Below are 20,611 nucleotides of genomic sequence, written 5' to 3' on the forward strand. Positions count from 1 at the left end.
TAACAAGGTAGCAGAGGACAAATGCCATTCACCCAAGATGGGATTAAGAGCTACTCTGTCAAGTCTCCAGATACCTCCATGACCTCTGCTGTATGCTCTGGGGTCTTTACTTTTTTTATTTCAAATATTAGAACAGTCCTGTAGTTGTAGAACTGCCTGAGCTTAGAAGCCAGGTGTGTTAAGACAAGTTTGGTATTACCAGTAGCTAACTGCCAAAAGTCTTTTGGGAAGTGACAGACTTTTTTAGGAACCCAAGTCCCTAAAAAGGTGAGTCCTGGCAAAGCCCTGGATGAGTGAGTATGAGCACACTCACTTCCATGTTCCTGGGCCTCTTGCTCAACTAGACCTTCTAACATCGTTCATTTGACAACTCCACTTCTGTTTTCCATAATAACTAACTAGTGGTAACAGTGACTGACTGGAAGGTAGCAATTGGAGATACTGAATAATCCCCAAATTCAGTTATTAACACATCAGAATTTCCTGGAATATCTGATCTAAGAAGGAGAAGACTCAAGGGTGACTTTGTTGTTTTTGACTGAGTTATTCAAAAGTGGAATTGTCACTAGCTGAAATAGGAAAAATGGCAAAAGAATATTGGTGATAAAGTGGAGCATACAAATTTATTTTTCCTTAATTAAATAACAAATAGTACCTTTGTATGCCAATAGGAATTTAAAGAAGAAAAATTAATAGTGTAGGAAAGAAAGGGAAGAAATAGAGGAAATAGAATAAGTTTCTGAAATGAGTGATAGGAGAAGGAATTCAGCAAACAGACGAATTGGCCATAGATACACAACTCTGCTAAATTTATTTTAATAGAAGAGAGTATATATGGTGCAGATATAGCCATGGAAGCCTGTGAAATTTCTTTTCAGATTGCTCATATTTTCCTAATAAAATGGTAATCCTGGTGCCATATAAATATGGAGATGGAGAGTTGTGAAGTTGTGAGGATAAAAAAGAAGATACAAAATATTTCAACAGGATGGTCTAATTTTTTGCTCTCACCAAAAATTATCAACAATTCTCTGTGTATAGAATAGAGGCAAAGATGATTTATAAAAACATGAGCAGCATGAAAAATTAAGTTATAGGCAGAAGAAAATTTTTTTCTCAAAATATTCCTAAGAAGGAGTAGCCTAGAAAATTTGAAAAAAACAAATCCAGAAAGTAGGAGTATCACCAAAGTGAAGTGTTAGAATACTTCAGAAAGAGCTGACATGCTGAAGCCTGGAAAGTTACTGTGATATTTAGCAAAAAGGAAGTCATTAGTTACATTGACAATATCTGTTTTTTGAAAAGTGGGGCCCAAGGAACAATAGCAATGGACATACGTTAAAATATATATTATGTATAATATATATATCAGATACTGCATATGACTTTATATGTATAATTTTTAATAAATAATTTTATGAATTAAGCACAATCATACCATCATTTAACAGATGAAGAAATTAAAGCACAAAATATTAGTAAGTATGTCACTATCACTGAAAATAATAGAGACTTTCAATCAGTTATCCTGGTTGACACACTGTACCTTAGCCACCACTTTAAACTGTGTTCTAGGAATGAGGTTTTCATGGATCAAGACTGAGGGGAAGCCAGGAAGCAGGGACCACACACAACTTACAATTTTTTCAACTTGCTGTGATGGAAAAAGAAAAAAAAAAAAATGTGTTCTGGTAATTGAAGGACATTGAGTAAGAGAAAGTTTTTGTTTTCTTTTCACCTAGCATGTAAGTTAAGAGAAATGAAAATATGTAGAAAGATGATGATTAAGATTCACTAGTGAAGGAGACTTTGAAGATAGAGGGAGAGAAGGAGGGAGGAAAAAAGGGAGAGAGCAGAGAACAAGAAACAAAGACTGGGGTTTAAGATCTGTCTTTTTGAACATGTGAATTTCCTCTTGAAATTCATTTGTGAATATGACTAAATGTGAAGTTTTTTTTAGGAATGAAATTAAGACAGAATTTGTTCTTTTCCCTCAGAGTAGTTCATGTTGTTTCTAAGACTTTTGCCTTCCCTACTCTTATTATCGGATATCAACAAGAAGATGAGCATTCAGAAAAACATATAGGTCACAGGATAAATGCTTTAATGCTAATACAGTAATTAAGGTAATCCAGGATTTGTACATAGGCGCTTGCTCCTTTATTACAGATAAATATAGATAGCTCATTTATCTTTACTCTGTTATTAGAGAAATCAAATTTGTCCTTGCTTATATCGTTGAAACTTTAATGGTCTACCAAATTTCCAAAGACCTCACCATCACAGATCCATTTTACATCTAACTCCCTAATGTTAATCAGCTTGAAGCTGGCAGGTTTTTCATGAATCTTATGGAATAGATGAAAGCTTCAGGATTTCACATGCATGAACATTGTTGCCTTAGGAAGATACATGTTTGTTTACCATTATGTAAAACTGTGGGTCCTGAAGTCAAATGTAAGCCTTAGAATCCCAGAGGCTCTTAGTCCTCAATTTTATCATCATCATGTATAGAATGAAGATAAGCTCATCTACCTTAATTTTTTTTTATTATTTATTTTTTTAATTAAAAATCATACATCATCATCATACATCAAAAATCATATTGTTTGATTCATTCTGTTATTTTTTCCCTTCCCCTCCACCCCTCCCACCCCTCTTTTCCCTCTATACAGTCCTTCCTTCCTCCATTCTTACCACCCTCCTTATCCCTAACCCTAACCCTAACCCTAGCCCTAACGCTAACCCCTCCTACCCCCCATTATATATCCTCATCCGCTTATCAGCGAGATCATTCATCCTTTAGTTTTTTGAGATTGGCTTATCTCACTTAGCATTCATCTACCTTAATTAATTACAGATGTTATGTAAGGTAATCACATACTTTAATTAAATTATTTAATACCTTAAAGATTTCTAGGAAAGTTAGGGTAAAATGCAAAGCAACCAACATAGTGCAATCATATGGTAGTGATGGCAAATACTGACTTTCATTTACTTGCTTTCTTACCACAAGTGGATGTTATTTCATTGATTTGCACATCTTCATCAGGAAAACAGTCTTCTCCACTGGTTATCCTAGTACTGTGAAGGAAGTGCAATACTCTTTTTCAACAGAATCAAGTGATGTTTGTTAAAAATATCATGAGAATGTGCTGCCATGAGGATCTAGGAAATGGACCAAGTAATGTATGCATACAGTGCTGATGGAAGTGATGGGGTAATTATAGGACCCAGAACTGTGCAGTAAGAGTATACTAAGATCATGGAGCAATTATTCAAGTGTAAAAGTTCAAAACTTCACTCCAGAGATCCCAAGGACCTACACAATACTTATTACACTGGAAACCCTGAAACATGTTTTGAGGGTACCTCTCATTCTTATTTTTACTGATACAGGATCAACCCAAAGATGTTCTCCTCATCTTTCTTCCTAAAATTGTGCTCCAGGAAGAGTAGGAGATATTTAAATAGAAGAATCTCCATTGTTATGTATTCAGGTGTTGCTAAAAAAAATATTCATTAATGGGGTCAGATTTCCTAAAATCTCATATAAATAGTAAGCGATGAAACAGATTTAACTAGTAAACTAAGATTGAAAGATTGAAAAGAAGGTAAGTTGTAAAAACAGAGAAAATAACAAAAGGTAGATCTGGATGGGGAGAGACAGAGAGTAATAGATTGAAGGAGCCATGTATATTTAATTAGAACTAGATTGTAGGGTACAAACCCCAATTAAGAAATAAAAGTAGAGGGGAAGAAAGAGTTCATAATGTAGGTTCTTATACATAGCAAAGATATGGATTTTATTCTGAATAAATGAGCAGGCAGAGAATTTGGTTGTTGTAACTTAAAAACTAGAATCTAGGGGATTCGTTAGGATGATGGTTCACTAAAAAGAATATCTTTGGTAACAGATTTATCAAAATTATGGTTATTGGTTATGCCATTATTTAATTATGGTAATGGTAGTGTGATGCAATAAAAGATAAAGATTCTTTAACATGAAATAGGAGGTTAATAAAACATTAAGACCTAGAACAATTTGGTATAAGAGTGAAAAAAAAAGCAATATTTAGGATGACCCAAGAATTGCTGGATAGAACAAAAGAGCGGGTGGTGTTTCTGACCCTTAAGTTATTACAGGAAGAGTGTGTATTTGAAGGGAATAAGTACCATGTGTTCTATGCAACATTCATGTATGAAGGTGATTATTATTTTTCAGTACAAATTCTTAAAACTGCATCCATCTCTACATCATTGTGAAAGGCAATAACTTTACATGCCATCTTTGTATCATTAATGCCATCATGGATCTAATATTTAGCAAGACGTTTAATAAACATCTGATTCATGTATTTATTCATAATTATTTATTAAATGTATTTTGTATTATACATTAGTCTAAGTCAATCATTCTTATTAATGATCATACATCAAAACCAGACAGAAATGTTTAAAAATCATTGTGGCTAATCCCTCTCTGGACCCACTATATCAAAATATCTTGGTCCAGAACATAGTTGGCAAAGCACATTAGGTCACAAGCTACTATTCTAGGGACTGAGGGAGGGTGTCCCAAAGAACAAGAATGACAGAATTCTGTTTCATAGGGTCTATGTGCAAAGATTTGTGGAAAACAGAAAAATAAAGGCTGAGAGTCAAAAATAAACTATGCCTGTTCAGAATCTACATGAACAATAGTCAATAACAAGCTAAATCACATTATAAACAATTGTATCTCTTCTTTGGCAGTTATTACTCAGGGAAAAATAAACTTGGAATAGTCTTAAGGTTATAAATAAATACATAGATCATAAAGTCACCTCTTCCAAACTAAAAAATTTAGCCTTAGCCCCGTATGTCACTTATGACACAGAATATTTTTATTGAATTTGGAAACAACCTCTTGACTTGATTTCCAGATATTCTCCAGTTGTAGAGTATACAGTAAGACCTCTGAGGGAGAGTGACAGGTGAGTGGAAACATACTAACTTCTCCAAAAAGTGAGCAGAGGACTACAGAGACTGAACACACAAAAAAGACAAAAACAACCTGAGACCATTGTGAGTGAACAATGACTCTACATGGTCCAGATTTTGCTCTGTTATTGGATAAAAGAGGCAGAATATCAAAATAAGCTACGAGAAAATGAAAAAGGAGAACATCAAGTCCAATCTTATCAAAGGAACCTGCATGCAACACAGCACCCAAACATCATTCCTAAATTGATTTAATCATTTTAAAAAATTAAAATAAAAAATTAAAAGGTTAAGAAACTATATGTCTCAGAGTGCTTTACAAAGTCATGATTAATAATAAATATTTTATTTTAGGGATTAAGCATTAATTATCTGGGAAGTTTTACTTATCCTAAAAATTTAATTTCCCAGAGGGTAAAGTATAAATGAAACATTACCAGACTATTACAAAAGGTGATCCATTATTGTCTATTATCAATTAGTTTGTAATAGAGCAAACGACTATTAATTTCATTTACCATTTGCCTCCAAGTAAAGTATGAAAGCAATTTATCAACAGATAATTAAAACATAGTTGCAGCATATTCAAAGAGTCAATACACAGAAAATATGATGATGCAGCCATTATGTACACATTTGCTGCCTTACCAAAGAAAAATACAAATAATTTCATTCAAGATATATAAAAATGTATTTATCATCACTTTAGAGTATTAGATATAGTTTTTACATCTTCCATTTATTTTCTGAATAATTTTACTTAGTACTTGAAATAAAAAGAAAGCAGTAAATAGTTTGATTTATCTAGTGACAATCTCCTGCAGATTTATTTTCAAGTACAATTTTACATAACATCTACAAAGTCATTCAAAATAAACATAAACATTCTCCTTTGAGAAGTAGATAATTAATAGTTGATAAAATGTTGTAGGTAAATCTTTGGACATCAAAGAATTTGAAAGAATTACTCATAGTTCCAAGCAGAGTCAGAATTTAGAAGCAAGTTTTTCTGATTTTATATTTCTATGGTTCTCAAAGTGAGGTCCCCCAACTAATAGAATTTGCTAGAAATTCAAATTCTTGTACCCCGACCTAAAGCTACTTGATCACAAACTTTGGAGGGTCCACAATTGTTTTCACCTTCTAGGTGATTCTGATTCAAGATAATCAGTGGCACCCTTGAATCAATGCTTCCCTTTCAGTGTCATGACTCCTGAGCACTAATACAATTCAGGCACAAAATCTCCATGGGTTTGCAGTTCTTACATACACTTCTCCAGATCCATGCTCACCCTTCTGCAACCAATGCCATCCAGGAGGAGGACTTGCACAGACTACATTCAATATTTCTAGGTAGGTACAGTTGATCAATATGTATCAATGAAGAAAATTTGAGGAAGGAAAGAGAGGGATTTTTGCATGCTTATTACTCCAGTTACTCCCCTGATATGTGATTCTGAGTTGGTTCCATTCATTATCTTTTTTTTTGTGGGGGGGAGTACAGGGGATTGAACCCAGGATTGCTTTACTATGAGCTACACCACCAATCCTTTTTTATTTATTTTTATTTTGAATTTGGATCTCCCTAAATTGCAGGGCAGACCTGGAACTTATAAGCCTCCTGCCTCAGCCTCCCAAGTCTCTAGGATTGCAGGTATATGCTACTACTCCCACTTAAATCTCTTAATTTTAATAGCTCCATTTGGGCAAAAATTTCCAGAGAGCTTTCTCTCTAGAACGCAGTAGCTGTGCCTTCATTTTAAAGGTAGAAATGAAGTCCTACTTACATGACCCCATACTGCCTGTTACAGTATTCCTTCTACACCTCTTTATTACTTTTTTCACAAATACCGTTATGAATGTACTATTATTCCTATCACTGACTAATTTAATTTCATTATCATAACTTAAGTCAGAAAGCTGTTTCATATTGTTTATTTGTCAAAGATCCATTATGACATTTGAAAAATGTGATTACTCAAGCATGATTAAACTAGATCCCTAATAAACTACATCTAACTCTAAACAATCAATTCTCTTGTATGTTATATTAGTTAAGCAATAAATTCTCTTGTATGTTACATTACTGAGACATTGGCTCTAAGTAGCCAGGTTATTAAATATGTTGCATTAACAAATACTTTCTAATATCTCAGTGTTTAACACAATAAAAAGTTTATTTTTCTTCATACAAAAACTGAATAGAAAGGAAGCCCTTTTCTAAGCAGTGACTTCAGGAAATATGTGGTTCCATGTCAAAGGAACAGATTGAAGACATACTGTCTCATAAATGCTCTGGCAAAGAAATGAAAAACAAAAATTTTGCTGATGGCTATTTGTCAGAAGTTAAAACACAGAAACAATCCAACACAACGGGATCCTTGTAACATGGAAAAACAGAATATTCGTAAACATTGTCAAAAGAGATAATTTTTCACTCACCATGGCGAAGGTAAACTATAAGAAAAAGTGACATGGAAAATATATTCTGTATATAACTTGTTTGAGACTTTTCATTAGCTTTCCTGGTAAAATCATTCAGTTTGTTTGGTCGGTTGGTTTTAACATGTAACAACTTTGTTGAGATATATGTTTTATGCCCTGAAAAATCACATGTTGAAGTTGCATATTCAGAGAACTGTGCAACCATCACCACAATCAATTTTAGAGAATTTTCATCATATCCAAATGTATATACCTACCTATTAGAAATCCCTTCCCTTATGTCTCCAATACAATTCTAGGCAGGCCATTTACCAATTTCCCGTCTGCAAGTATTTGCCTACTGCAGTCATTTCGTATAAAGGGAATCACACAGTATGACCTATGTAACTAGTTCCTGTCACATGGCCTAGTATTTTCAAGACTGAGACATGTAGTTTTATGTATTAATATTTTATTGCCAAATTATATTCCATGGTATGGATTTCCACATGTTGTTTGTCCATTCACTTGATGGACATTTGGGTTGCTTGTTTCCACCTTTTAAATATTATGAATAATGCTGCTGTGAACATTTGTGTACAAGTTTTTAAGTTGATTCATATTTTTATATCTCTTGTATATCCCTAGAAGTAGAATATTTGAGGTATATGATAACTCTATGCTTAACCTTTTGAAAAGCTGCCAGACTATTTCCAAAGTGATTATATCATTTTATGTTCCTATTTACATTATAAGGGGATTTCAGTTTCTCCCCTTCTGCAGAAACTTTTTAATTATAACCATCTAGTGTGTTGAAGTGATGTCTCATTGTAGTTTTGATTTGCGTTTCCCTAGTAACTAACAATGTTAGGCAAATTATCTTGTGCTCATTGGTCATTTGTGAATCTTCTTTGGAGAAATGTCTATTCATATCATCTGCCCTATTCTTAATTAGGATATTTGTAGTTTTAGAATTGAGTTGTAGGATTCCTGAGAATGCTGCATCTTGACCTCACACTTTCAGACTGAGGAAATAAATTTATATCATTTCATCCACAGTCTGTATTATTTTGTCACTGCAGCCTTGGCTAACCAGACAGGAGTACTTTTGTTTTTGGTCTTAGCATATGATACAGCTTTTGGAAAATACTCCCACATATCGTAATGAATACCTGTCCATGGCAGGAGTTCAACTGTTGGTGACCCAGATCTTTGCACCTATCCTGGCATTGAGTTTCAGTGTTATAGCTCAGTATTTTCACTCCCAAATGCCATCATACTCCCGTACCAGTGAGACTGATTTTAGAAAAGACTGAGTTGTAGCCACAAATTTCCTGGAACTAAACATTCCACTTAAATCATTCAGCCCTGGTGGTGAACTCGGTTAGTAATGCAAATTCTTTCTCCCTTGTGATGAGTTCTTAGGGTGTTCTTAATAAATTTCTTTCCAATCAACATCAGTTAGGTCAAAGAGTCTGTCAGAGAAGTTTTAATTGTACCTCAAGAGGAAATGTTTATGGTCCCAATCTTTTTCGTTTCAGGACATTTGTTTGCCCCAATTCAAGTATATCTACCACTTACTCACTGAGCAGCTGTGCATTCCAAAGATCTTTGGGAAAAATTAAAGGTCACAATTGTCTTATTACACAATTCTCCAGACACAATTGCTTCCAATTTGCTTTATATTTACATCTGTAATAAGGTACATTCCACTGACTCTCTTCTGAACATCAAATTCCCTTCTAAGATGACTTGATCTGTCCACCAATAAAAGAAAGCTAATAGGGCTATTTTGTAAGAGTTTTATTTTTTATTCTTTTTTTAAATTAAGAAACCCCATTACACATTTATGAACATTTCAATTGAAAAGTTAGCAAACTACATTACACATTTAGGAACATTTCAATTGAAATATTAGCAAACCTAAAAACTGATAAATCACATAATTCATTTTAAAACGATGCTTTCACATTTCTACTACATTTTATTTATTTATTATGTTTACCAATTCTACAAAGTGAACACTGCATTTTGGCTCTTGTCTTCATGTGTACACATGCACTTTGCAAAGATATTGGCGATATATTTTATTACACAAACAGCAAGATATAGTTTACACATACAATTCAGGTTTTTATACATTTCTCCCTGAGGCATGTTCATATTTGATAAATCGCTGATAGAAATCCCAGGCAATTATGTTGTGATGACCTTGGCATGCTGGTGGATGTATTTCCCATTAAGACAAGGTCAATTCTTTATTACATCCTGTGTATGAGAGAGCCAAGTTAGGCCACCATCACATGTAATTATTTATCCCACAAATACACACATTATTTTAATTCACGCTGATCAAATTTACCTTGTAGTTTTTTCTGTTATTATGCCAAGTTGAAGGTTTTGCTTAAAATTTCCACTATTTAACTGAAATAAAAGCTGTACTTTTCCCAAAAGGCAAAACAAGTGTCTAACATGGCATTGATTTTTATCTTATTTTATCCTTTTGAAATCATGAATAGAAAATTCTATTATATTTTACACTGTTATAACACAATGCTTGAAAAGATTTTGATCATAAAATATTTCAACAATATCCATGTTTATAAAGCAAAGTAAGGCAATTGCTTTCATCTTTTATTCTAACTCCTCTTGTCTCCTGTGAGGTAACCTTTCTCACTAGCTACTGTGTTTTTGTGCAGGCCTTTTTATTCATTCCTCCATATAATTTATGTGTTCTTAAATGGAACTTTTCTTGTTATTTTTTGTATTGTAATCCCTATGATAAAATTGTATGAAAAATATAGTACTTAGTATTTAACCTGACCATCTCAGTGCTCTTGAAATTCCATGACCTACTCAATACACTTTAATCATTTATTTTTCTATTTAAACATCCATATATTTTACTATTGGCAATAAGAACATTGAGTGACACTGGACCTTTTTTGACTCTTTCTTCAGGTGATATTTATGGATAATACATTCCCTACAATTTTGGTCATCATTAAATAAATTTCTATAAAAATACTCCAGGTGAATATGGTAGTTTCATGTCACTATCCTTTCATTTCAGCATTGTGCAGATGCTAGACAACATTTTCCCAGGGTTGCAGATTATTTTTTTCCTTTATAGGTATCTTGTTCATTCTGCCTTGTTTTTAGAATTCAGAGGTTTTGCCAGGAAATGCCTACTTTTGTTTACCCATCCTGATCAGTTTGGTCTTGAATTCAGTGAGTCCTTTTAAACAGCAACTTTTCTTCAGCCATTCCTCTGGTTAAAAAAAAAAAAAATCTTCTAATCACTGATTTTTTGTCTTTCCATCGTGAGCTTATATTTCACTATGGAGAACTTCTATTTTTTCATACTTCTTGACTCTTTCTTCCAAATCAGTTATACTTCCTGCATGGTTTTTGTTGCTCTAATATCTGAAGTTATTTCCTACATTTCTTCCAACCACTAATTTTGATTCAAATGTTTATTATGCATTTCTTCAAATCGGCTACTGATATTATTGTTGTCATTAGAAAAGTAATTAAGGATCTGAAAGTCTTTTTCGGGCTGCACCTTATTTTACCCATAACTAATATACAATACTTGTTTTTCTATTCACTGTGTTACCAGTCTCTTCCTCCAGTTCTATTTGGCTGAACATGCGTTCTGTTTGTTCTGACCGAGTTTGTTTTCTTTAGTCGTCAATCCTTCAGAAGGGATGTCAACTTTCCATGTCATCACACTACATTCTTTTGTGAGAAGCTGGAGTATCCAACGTTCTGTCTCAATACCTGTAGTGGATGCAAGTGGCAAAGTAGAAACAGGCAACTGGCCACACCGCTCGTGAGTGTCCTTGTCCAAGTTCAGGGTGCAGAACATTAACTCACATATTCCCCTCTGACTTGGCGACTTGTGGCCAAACTCCCAGCACACTTACAAGAGCAGATTTTGACCCTGGGTCCATAGGTCTTTATAGAGATGTCGATGGGTCCTCACAGAGATGCCCTCCCTGAGGCTCATACTCAGTTTCACCCAGACTGCAGGGAAGAAAAGTTCTAGGATCACTGTCCTTCTACTGTTTGGATTAGAAAACTCACAGTATTGAGAAGCCAAAAGGAGTTTTCTGCAGGTCACTAAAAACTCCCCAGCATACTCACCAGATAGCCTTAATGTTCAATACTGAGGATTTATTTTCTCTTTGGTATTTTAATTCTGTTTTCTTTCACTGGGTATACATAAACAAAATGTGAATTAGGCCAAGTATGCACTTGACACCTGTCTTAACACTGATCTTCCAGCTACTTCCTTTTTTTAATTCAGTCTGTGTACTTTTATGAACATTCTCCCGCAACTCTGCCTTTCCCATCTATGACATTTCCTCTCAATTGACAAATATGTCAATGGACAGTGAGCACTGAGATAGGGGAGGTTGTGTAGGACCTGTCAAAGCATACCACATGGGTTCCCAAAGTTCAAACTGGCCCTGCCTCCAGCATCTAGCCTTCAAATATTTTGTCCCTAAATTGACGGGTCTTAATGTCTACCTTCAGCATTCACCATTTGAGACTATATCACTGTAACTCCTTTCATTATCATAAGACATTCTCAAAGTAACTTGGAAAGAATATCCTGCTCAGTTGCTGCTTGGAATTATTTTTGTTAGTTCGGAACATGTCACTAAATAAGGACTCAGTTTTAGATGTGGCTTTTTTGCTTTATTTTCCTTGTTCACCCCCAATAATGTACTCATTTGAAAACAGATGATTCAAAAGCAACCTACGTCTTGTCCAGCTCTAAGCTCCTTCTCTTATATTATTGGACTTTCTAAATTGGATTTTTTGAAATGCTAAGATTTTACCAAATTTAATTAGAACAAATCTCTTATACCACATAGAGTTGCTATAGACAGACTGAACCAATAGTCTATAGTATTTTAGCATTTTAAAATATCGATTAGTATACTAAGTGTCTGATGCAAATGTTTTTTAAATTTTTCATTGAAGGTTTTAATTTATTTTGCAGTTCTGTAACTAGTGTCATGGAGAGCTCAAATTTCATTTGTTCCATACAGTAAGACAATTGATTTACTTTTAAAAATCTATCCCTTCTGATTCTAATAACATTTTTAAAATATGGTTTGATATTCAGAACTATTTATATTTTAAAGTCAATTTTTATTCATTGTTTCCATAATGCTACCTTTATGAAGTATTTTTTTTAATTTTCATGATGATTTCCATCTATTAGAATAAATGAGACACAGGTATGTATGTGTAAAAAATTAACATAGAATATAGGGTTTTATATTGTCTGAAATTTTAGACATACACTGGCACTGGGGACCTTGAAACATATTTCTAATAGATAAAAGGAAGCTTTATAATCAACGTTAGTTTAAATATCTATTGTACTGATTTTCAATCTTATCAAAAATTTTCTTCCATATGGGTTCAAGGGCTTAATGATCACTTAATACTTTGAATAAGTATCAAATGCCTATCTTACTTTCTACCATATGACAGTTTAACCTTCACTAGCAGAACTGAAATTTTCTATACCTCTGTAGTGCCATGTTGAAAATATGAAATAGCCTTATGAAGTTTCTGTCTGGCATGGTTTAGTTTCACTAAGTGAAAACATCTCAAGCAATATTGGTAGAATCCAAGAGATGAGAAAAAAGAATAGTGATGTGGTATACACAAATATTTTTACAGCAAAACATACTTAAACTTTTATTTTGATCATTGCTGTTGACTTTGGAACAAAATATTTATTTTCACTCATATCAGAAAAGCTGTCAATCATGAATCTGAATGTACTATCTTGCTCAAATGCTGTGCTTTATTTTTAATTTTGAATACTATTGTAAAACCATCTTGTAGAATATGGACATGTTACTTTGAAACAGTATGATATCTGGTGCTAATTACACAAGGTTTTAGTAAAAGCAGTCACATCTTATTACACATACTGAAAGTAAAAATAAATGTCAGTTTGAGGTCTATATCTTTGCATTAATTAATAAATAATTTAAGTCTGTATACTCTGGTGAATAAAGGAAAACTTTATTGTCTCCAATTGCTTAGGTCATACATTTAGAGAAGTAGGAATTTTAATATAAAATCAGGAAATTTCAAACTTCAATTTACAAACTTCACTTGCAGGTTACTTGAAAATTGACAATCCAAATGCCTTGATTGGTCTGAAATGAATAAAATATTGTAATTTTCCTTAGGGCAGAAGTGAGAATGTCCTTGACATTTTTGCCTCAGTTAATAGAGCATACTTAATTTTTTTTGAATGAAAGTATTATTTGATTTTGAAATTCCTATATTTCATTTCCCTTTAGTTTGAAGTCCTGAAAGCAAACAAAGACAACAGCTGCTTCATTCTTGTTATAACAGTTAATTCTAAGTGCCTACCAGGAATTTGGTCCTCTATGATTACACTGGAAAATATATATATCTCCAAGGAACTAGTCTATTGAGATCATGTTTCAGAAACATATGGATTTTAATAATCTCAGGTTTAAGCAGAATTAACCAACTAGGTGGAGACAGGTCTAGCATTAACTACAATTGTTTAGAGTTCCAATTTGCCAGATGTTTTAGACCAGATCTCAGTGAAAGAAAGAAACACACATCAAAAAAATTCCCTTTGATATGTGTGTCCCCTTGTCACACCTGTAAATACAAATTATTGTAGTTTAAGTGTATTCTGCTACAAATCTCAAATATCTAATTTCTATGAGTAACAGCAACAACAAAAAAACATCTAATTTTATTCTGGTATTTCCTTCATTGATTACACAGGTATTGGTGGAGGAACGTAGGTGTGGATAGGTAGTTTGGGGCTACCATATGATTTTGCGTGGCACTTTTGTGATATAACACTCAAATCCCTTACCCTAGTGTTGTTCAGAAATTCATTTAGCAAGGGTTGATTGAGCATCCACTATAAGCAAGACCTGATTCTGTTCTGAGCACTAGGCATAATTTATAAGTAATAGAGTGAAGGTGTCTACCTTTCTGAAGGTAACTTTCTAATCTTCCTGCCTTTGTTGTTCCTCGGGGCCATTGACACTATTGGATATTTGCCCTTACTGCTGCCCAATTTCTTGGAACCTGTAATAGTAAGAGTTCTTCAGCAAAACAGAACCAGTAATGTATATATGGGAATATAGGCATACAGGATGAAATTTAATATGAAGAATTGGCTTTCACAATTATGGATGCTGAGAAGTACCACCATCTGCTCTTTCCAAACCAGAGATCTGGGAAAGCTGGTAGTATAAGTCTAGTCTAAGACCAAAGGCTAGAGAACAAGGGGAGCAGGTAGAGCAAGCCCCAATCTAATTCTGAAGGCTCCAAACCAGGAGTGCCAATGTCCAAGGGCAGGAAAAGGTGGGTGAAGGAGATGACTTACTCTGAAGGAGAGAGTAAATTTGCCCTTTCTGCAACTATTTTGTTCTTTTTGCATCTTCAAGGAATTTGATGAGGTTCCCCACATGGGTGAAGGCAATCTTTTTACTTAGTCTACTGATTCAGATACTAATCTCTTCCAGAAACATTGTTTTAGTAGCTATGTGAGCATCCCTTAGTCCAAGTTGATCCATCGTAGTCCTAACAGCTACAACCTTCATCCACAGGCCCCATCAGCAGCTACTCTCTAGCCATAAAGACTTGCTGCCCTGCTCACCTATGTACTCTTCCTCTACTCAGGTCAAAAAAGAAATTGCTTATGTTCCCTTGGCCAAGCTCTTTCAAAATTATTTATCACAGTAGAATTCTTATTCCCTTTAGAATATAGTTTTTTCACTTGTGCCTGGAGTGCCTAACATTGGTATGGATCAGAATCAGTAAAATATTCAAAAGATACAGGTTTTCCTGTGCCTTTTTATATTTACAGAACTAGAGTAATTGGCAGCAGAAACCAACAGTTGCTCTTTAACAACTCCTCAAATGATTCCAGTGAAATATGAAGCATGACCTTGTATATCCGCTGGACTGATTAATCCCCTCAAACCTCAACCCCGTTACTCAGTTTCACTCTTTCTAGCAAATTCATTCATGGCTTTGTTTGGGGCTTATTTGTTTCAAGATCCAATGTTCTTTTCCTCTTGTCTGACCCCACACATAGATTCCCAATTGATCAAAAGAATTTGAGTACACTGAAATGCCAATCGTGGAAAAGTTCAAGTTTGATCTTACAGAGATCCATAAAATTCAAAGTTGTGGTTCATATTTTTATGTCTCTGGGCTGAAACCAACTTTCCACAATAGGTACAAGTTTGTTTCAGTATTTGTTAAAGATACAAATGCTGGTGGGCATGGAGAACAGAGAGACTCCAGAGGATGGTGGGATCTAAAATACAAGAAATTAATGAGTATAGTTTTAACTCAGCCACATTACAGTTGCTCGTAAAATCACTGTGGGAAAGAACATTGTTAGAGATAAAGATGAAAATTAGACGTTAATCTACAAAGAAAGTATCCTTAAATTTGGCTGACTCCTATTTCTGAAAATACAAAATTGTCTAGATAGTTGAGGAAAATATGATGATCTTGAAAATCCTTTGCCAATAAAAGCCATTTGGATTAGAGTCCTGGCAATGATACATTCTAACAGGGTGGCCCAGATAAAATGTTTAACCTCTGAGGTCTACTTTTTCCTGACTAGAGCAAAAATGTTAACTGTACCCACATGAGAGAGTTATCCTTAATATTATTTAGGATAGTGCACTTTAGGCATTTAATATAGTATGTAAATGTTATTAATATAATTTTATTGATATTATTATCATGAATAAATTTATGAAATTGGTAGATTTAGGTAAGACGTTTTCCTAGGTAAATTCCATAATCTAAGTTGTGATATGTACAAAATAAATTTTCTTTCAATGGTCATTTATCACAAATCTTCCTTCATGTTTTGGAAAAAGAACTTTATCATAATCTCTTGATCATCAGGAGTCATCAGGAGTGGGTCCCTTTTCTGGTTTAAATATTTGCCATGTTTATATTAATAACATATCTGTGTTAATACTACAGTTGACAATTTATTTTTGATTCCCTTGGAAGATCTTAAGAATTCAGTAAATTTCACTGGGATTCACATTCTGAAAAATTTAGTATAGGCCAAAAACCATCCCTGAAATAAAGAAATGTATACAAATTAATAAAAGAAATTATTTAAAGTAAAATAATATAAACTTAATTTGAAAAAAACTATAAATACATCACACTTGTGCATTCTTAAAATTTTAAATTGTAAATAATTTAATTAAAATAAAAAAGAATATCAATATAATGATCTTATTTCATTTATGAGAATCAGAATTATGAATCTAAAACATTTCTGGAAGTCGTCACTATTCCTTTGTTCAATATCTAATGAAATGTAGATTTTGCAGAATTTAGGCATTTGGCTAAAAGAAAACACAACAGAAATTAATGGAATTTAGTATATTTGTTTATTTTTAACCTTGAAATTTTTTCATAAGAACAAGAGTTTGCCATAAGATTCTGAGTATACTGACTATAAATATTTATTTATTTTAAAAAGTAGCAAAAGTTATGTTGACAGCACAAAAATAAGGAAGAAATAAGAATACAATGAAAAAATATTTATTTATCTTTTAATTAGTCTACTTATAAGTACTTACAGTGTACAACATTGGGCTTCAAAAGAAAATCTATATATCAAATAGGTATTATACTTTCTAAATGTTTGTAATTCAAAATCATTAGTTTCCCTCCCAGAGGAGTTTCAAATTTGCATATGAAAAATCCTATGTCTTGGTTATCTGTAAAGGAAGACAAAAATGTGTCTTCAGAGGATGGAAATACAGTACCCCACTGCTCTTATACAGTTTTTGTATTTATGCTGGCCTAGGCAAGGAATATGGTATTATCTTGGATCAAAAGGCAGTGAGGGATGAACTCTCTTTTTGCCTCCATGGCTCCTTCTCTTGTCAACTGTGACAATAAATTTTACTTCAATTACTTCAACTGTAAAAGAAAGAGAAGAATTAAGAAACTATACATTTCTCCATTTGAAGTTACAGCTCAGTGCTGTTCAATAACTAAAACTTCAGATATCAAGTATAATCAAATGCAAATTAGGTATCTTATAATTGTGTCTAACAACCTAAAATTTTCCTACATTTTACTTTTGAATCTATATTAGAACTGCTACACATTTTGTGGTTCCTTTGACCCCTCTAAACACATTCCAATATGGGAAATATTAATTCTATTGTGAAGCAAAAAAAAGAAAATTAAACAAAGACTTTCTAGTTAATGAACATAATGCAAATTCAGTCTCAATAGAATGATGATAATGAAAAATGTCATATGAGATTTATTATTCTGTTGAATGACAAGGTCCATTCTTTCCATCTGAACCTCTATTCTTTATAAAAACCTTCTACAGAATAAAAAGAAAGTGTATGATTCTTTTTTATGCTTTATTTGTTGAGTTAATTTTTATATGGGGAAATCTATTTTGGGAGATTGGTTTGGTTATGTTTTGCAGATTTTTTATTTGTATTTTTTGTTTGTTTGTTTGTTTGCATACTGGGATTTGAACCCAGAGTCCCGCACATGCTACGCAAGTGCTCTGCCACTGAGCCACTCTTTCAACAGGCTTCCACCCCTGCTACCCCAAACCTATATCAATAGAGAATTTTGTGCTGATACTCAAACTCTTTCCTCAAATTTCTTTACTGGTAGCTTAATAAAGAAAGCAGGCTGGGCATTTGGGTACATGTGCCAATTCCAGCCTCTTGAGAGGCTGAAGCAAGAGGATAATTGAGCTCAGGAGTTCCAGGTAAGTCTGGGCAAAATAGCAAGATGCTGTTTTAAACAACTAAAAATAAAATAATACATATATGCATACATAAAGTTGTGAAAGAAGAAATTAGCTCCATTACATTTCTCCAACATCTTGATGGAGTAGTTTATGAATTAAAAAATCTTCATTTGGATTATACCGGAAATTTCTAATTTGGAAAAGCAAATGTATACAGAGTTTGGTCTTTTTATACCATTCTATATAATGAATTTCTAGGTTCCTTGGAAAATGTGCTACTCCCTTTTACTTCCTAGTATGAAAATGTTTTTACAGTTTATTCCAAAAATAAGACTTTATTATAAGGCAGGCATCTAATGAGACAGAAAGTCAGGATGAATATACATACATGTTTCATCCTTTGTCCCATAAACTCCCAAAGGAAATATGAATAAATTTAAGAAACAAAATTACTATTCAAAGGAAAACTGGCTTTACAATCTCATCCTAATGGGATATGCAGAAGAAATATGAATCATTTTGCACAAGACTTAAGTTGGTGAATGTTACGTCAATATATGTTTATGGAAAATGTATGTGCTTCCTCATAGGGAAATGCACATTCAAGCCATCACAGCTTCCACAATATACTTGAGTGATGTTTCCTTTGCTTGCTGTATAATCATCCAAAGTGGGCAAATATATCACGGTTGAGTCTAAATCATTGCTTGTTAGTTTCACTCAAAATGTTCCAACATTATTTTGTGAGTTACTTTCTGGTGAATGACTGTGGTAAACACAGTTGACATCACTACTGAGATTTATTTCTATTACTGCAATGTTAAGGTGTGGACCAGCTTTGTTTACCTTTGATAAGCCTGCTTCCAAATAAAACCCACATTGTTTAACTGCCCTAACAACCTACTTGACTCTTTTCAGCTTATGGCCCGCTTTGTGCTTTTGACATAGTAGAATAAAGATGAAGAGATTGGTCCTAGTATAGATCAGGTTCTCATTAGGGTAAATTGAGTTCTTTAATCAACAACATACTTTTTAAAAGAAATTAAAACAAATGTTTGCAGATTTCCTGGTTTTCTAATGCTTTGTTTTTCTCTTTTTTAAAGTAGCCTAAAGCCAAAGTGAAGTTGAAGTTGGGAAGGCGGGTAGAGTTATGCAATCCAGAAGTTTTTTGACAAAAGTTTTCTGATGTCTTCTAATTTATAATGGAAAGTGAACTTCCCAGGATATATGAAAACCAAGTGAATCACATTATTCTTAATCAAAAATTTAAATGCAAAACAGTTCAGAAAATGCTCATGTTTAAATTTTGGATCTTTGTACCAAATTCTCACTTCATAAACAGTCTATTCTGTTTGAAAAACAGATATCAGTGTCCCTAAAAAATTACTAAATGAAAATAGTAAAGTTATTCATATTCATAGTAAGAAAAACTCAAGTCCTAACTTAATGAGTTGCTTTCCAACTTGAAGTACATTGATCTTAAAATGGAAGTCTTCAGCCATAACCAGAAGTACAACTAAAATAGGTAATGTGTCAAATCTTCTAATTTTCGTAAATGAATGATCCGGAGTACAAATTTAAATGTATTAGACTTCCTTAGGTTTCTCATCTCCAATCTCAAAATAGTGGTGTTAATTTGATTCATTTCAGTCAGATATTTATTCTTAAATCTGTTCTTCTAACTAAAGCTCAAATACTCCTGCTTGTGTCTTTCTGTAACATTGTAATTTTTCATTGTTTTGTAGACAACAGCATAAGTCTAAAAGATTTTTCTTGTTTTAAGTATAGTTTAGCTTGACTTAATTACAATTAAAAGTGTTTGCTTTGTAAAAAACACATCAAAAGAAGGAAAAGACAAACTACATGTCAAGAGAATGAAGAGCAAATATTTTCAAAAACCAAAATCTGTTAAAGGATATAATTCAAAATATACAAAGAACTGTGAAAATTCAACAATAAGAAAATAAGTAATAAAGATTAAAATATTGTGTGAAGACCTGAACATATACTTCACCAAAGGTATTCAGATGGTAAGTGAGCATATTAGAGGATATTCATTATGAAATTCAAAATTAATTAATACAATGAAATACCATTGTACTCCAATTAGAATGGCCCATATTCACAACACTGACAACACCAAAAGTTGGTAAGGATTTGGGGGAAACAGAAACTCTCTTTCATATCTGGTATGAATGCAAAATGGTACCACCACCTTGAAAAACAGTTTGATATTCCTTAAAAAGTTAAATATAATCTTAGCATCCAATCTAGTAATAACACTGGTATTTCCTGAAATGAATTGCGAGTTTATGTCAATAGAAAAATCTGTAGAAGCTTATTATTGCAGTTTCATTAATAAGTGTACAAAGAAACCAAGATTCCCCTTCAGTAAGTGAC

This window comes from Sciurus vulgaris, assembly GCF_902686455.1.
Source record: "Sciurus vulgaris genome assembly, chromosome: 10".
Taxonomy (NCBI): domain Eukaryota; kingdom Metazoa; phylum Chordata; class Mammalia; order Rodentia; family Sciuridae; genus Sciurus; species Sciurus vulgaris.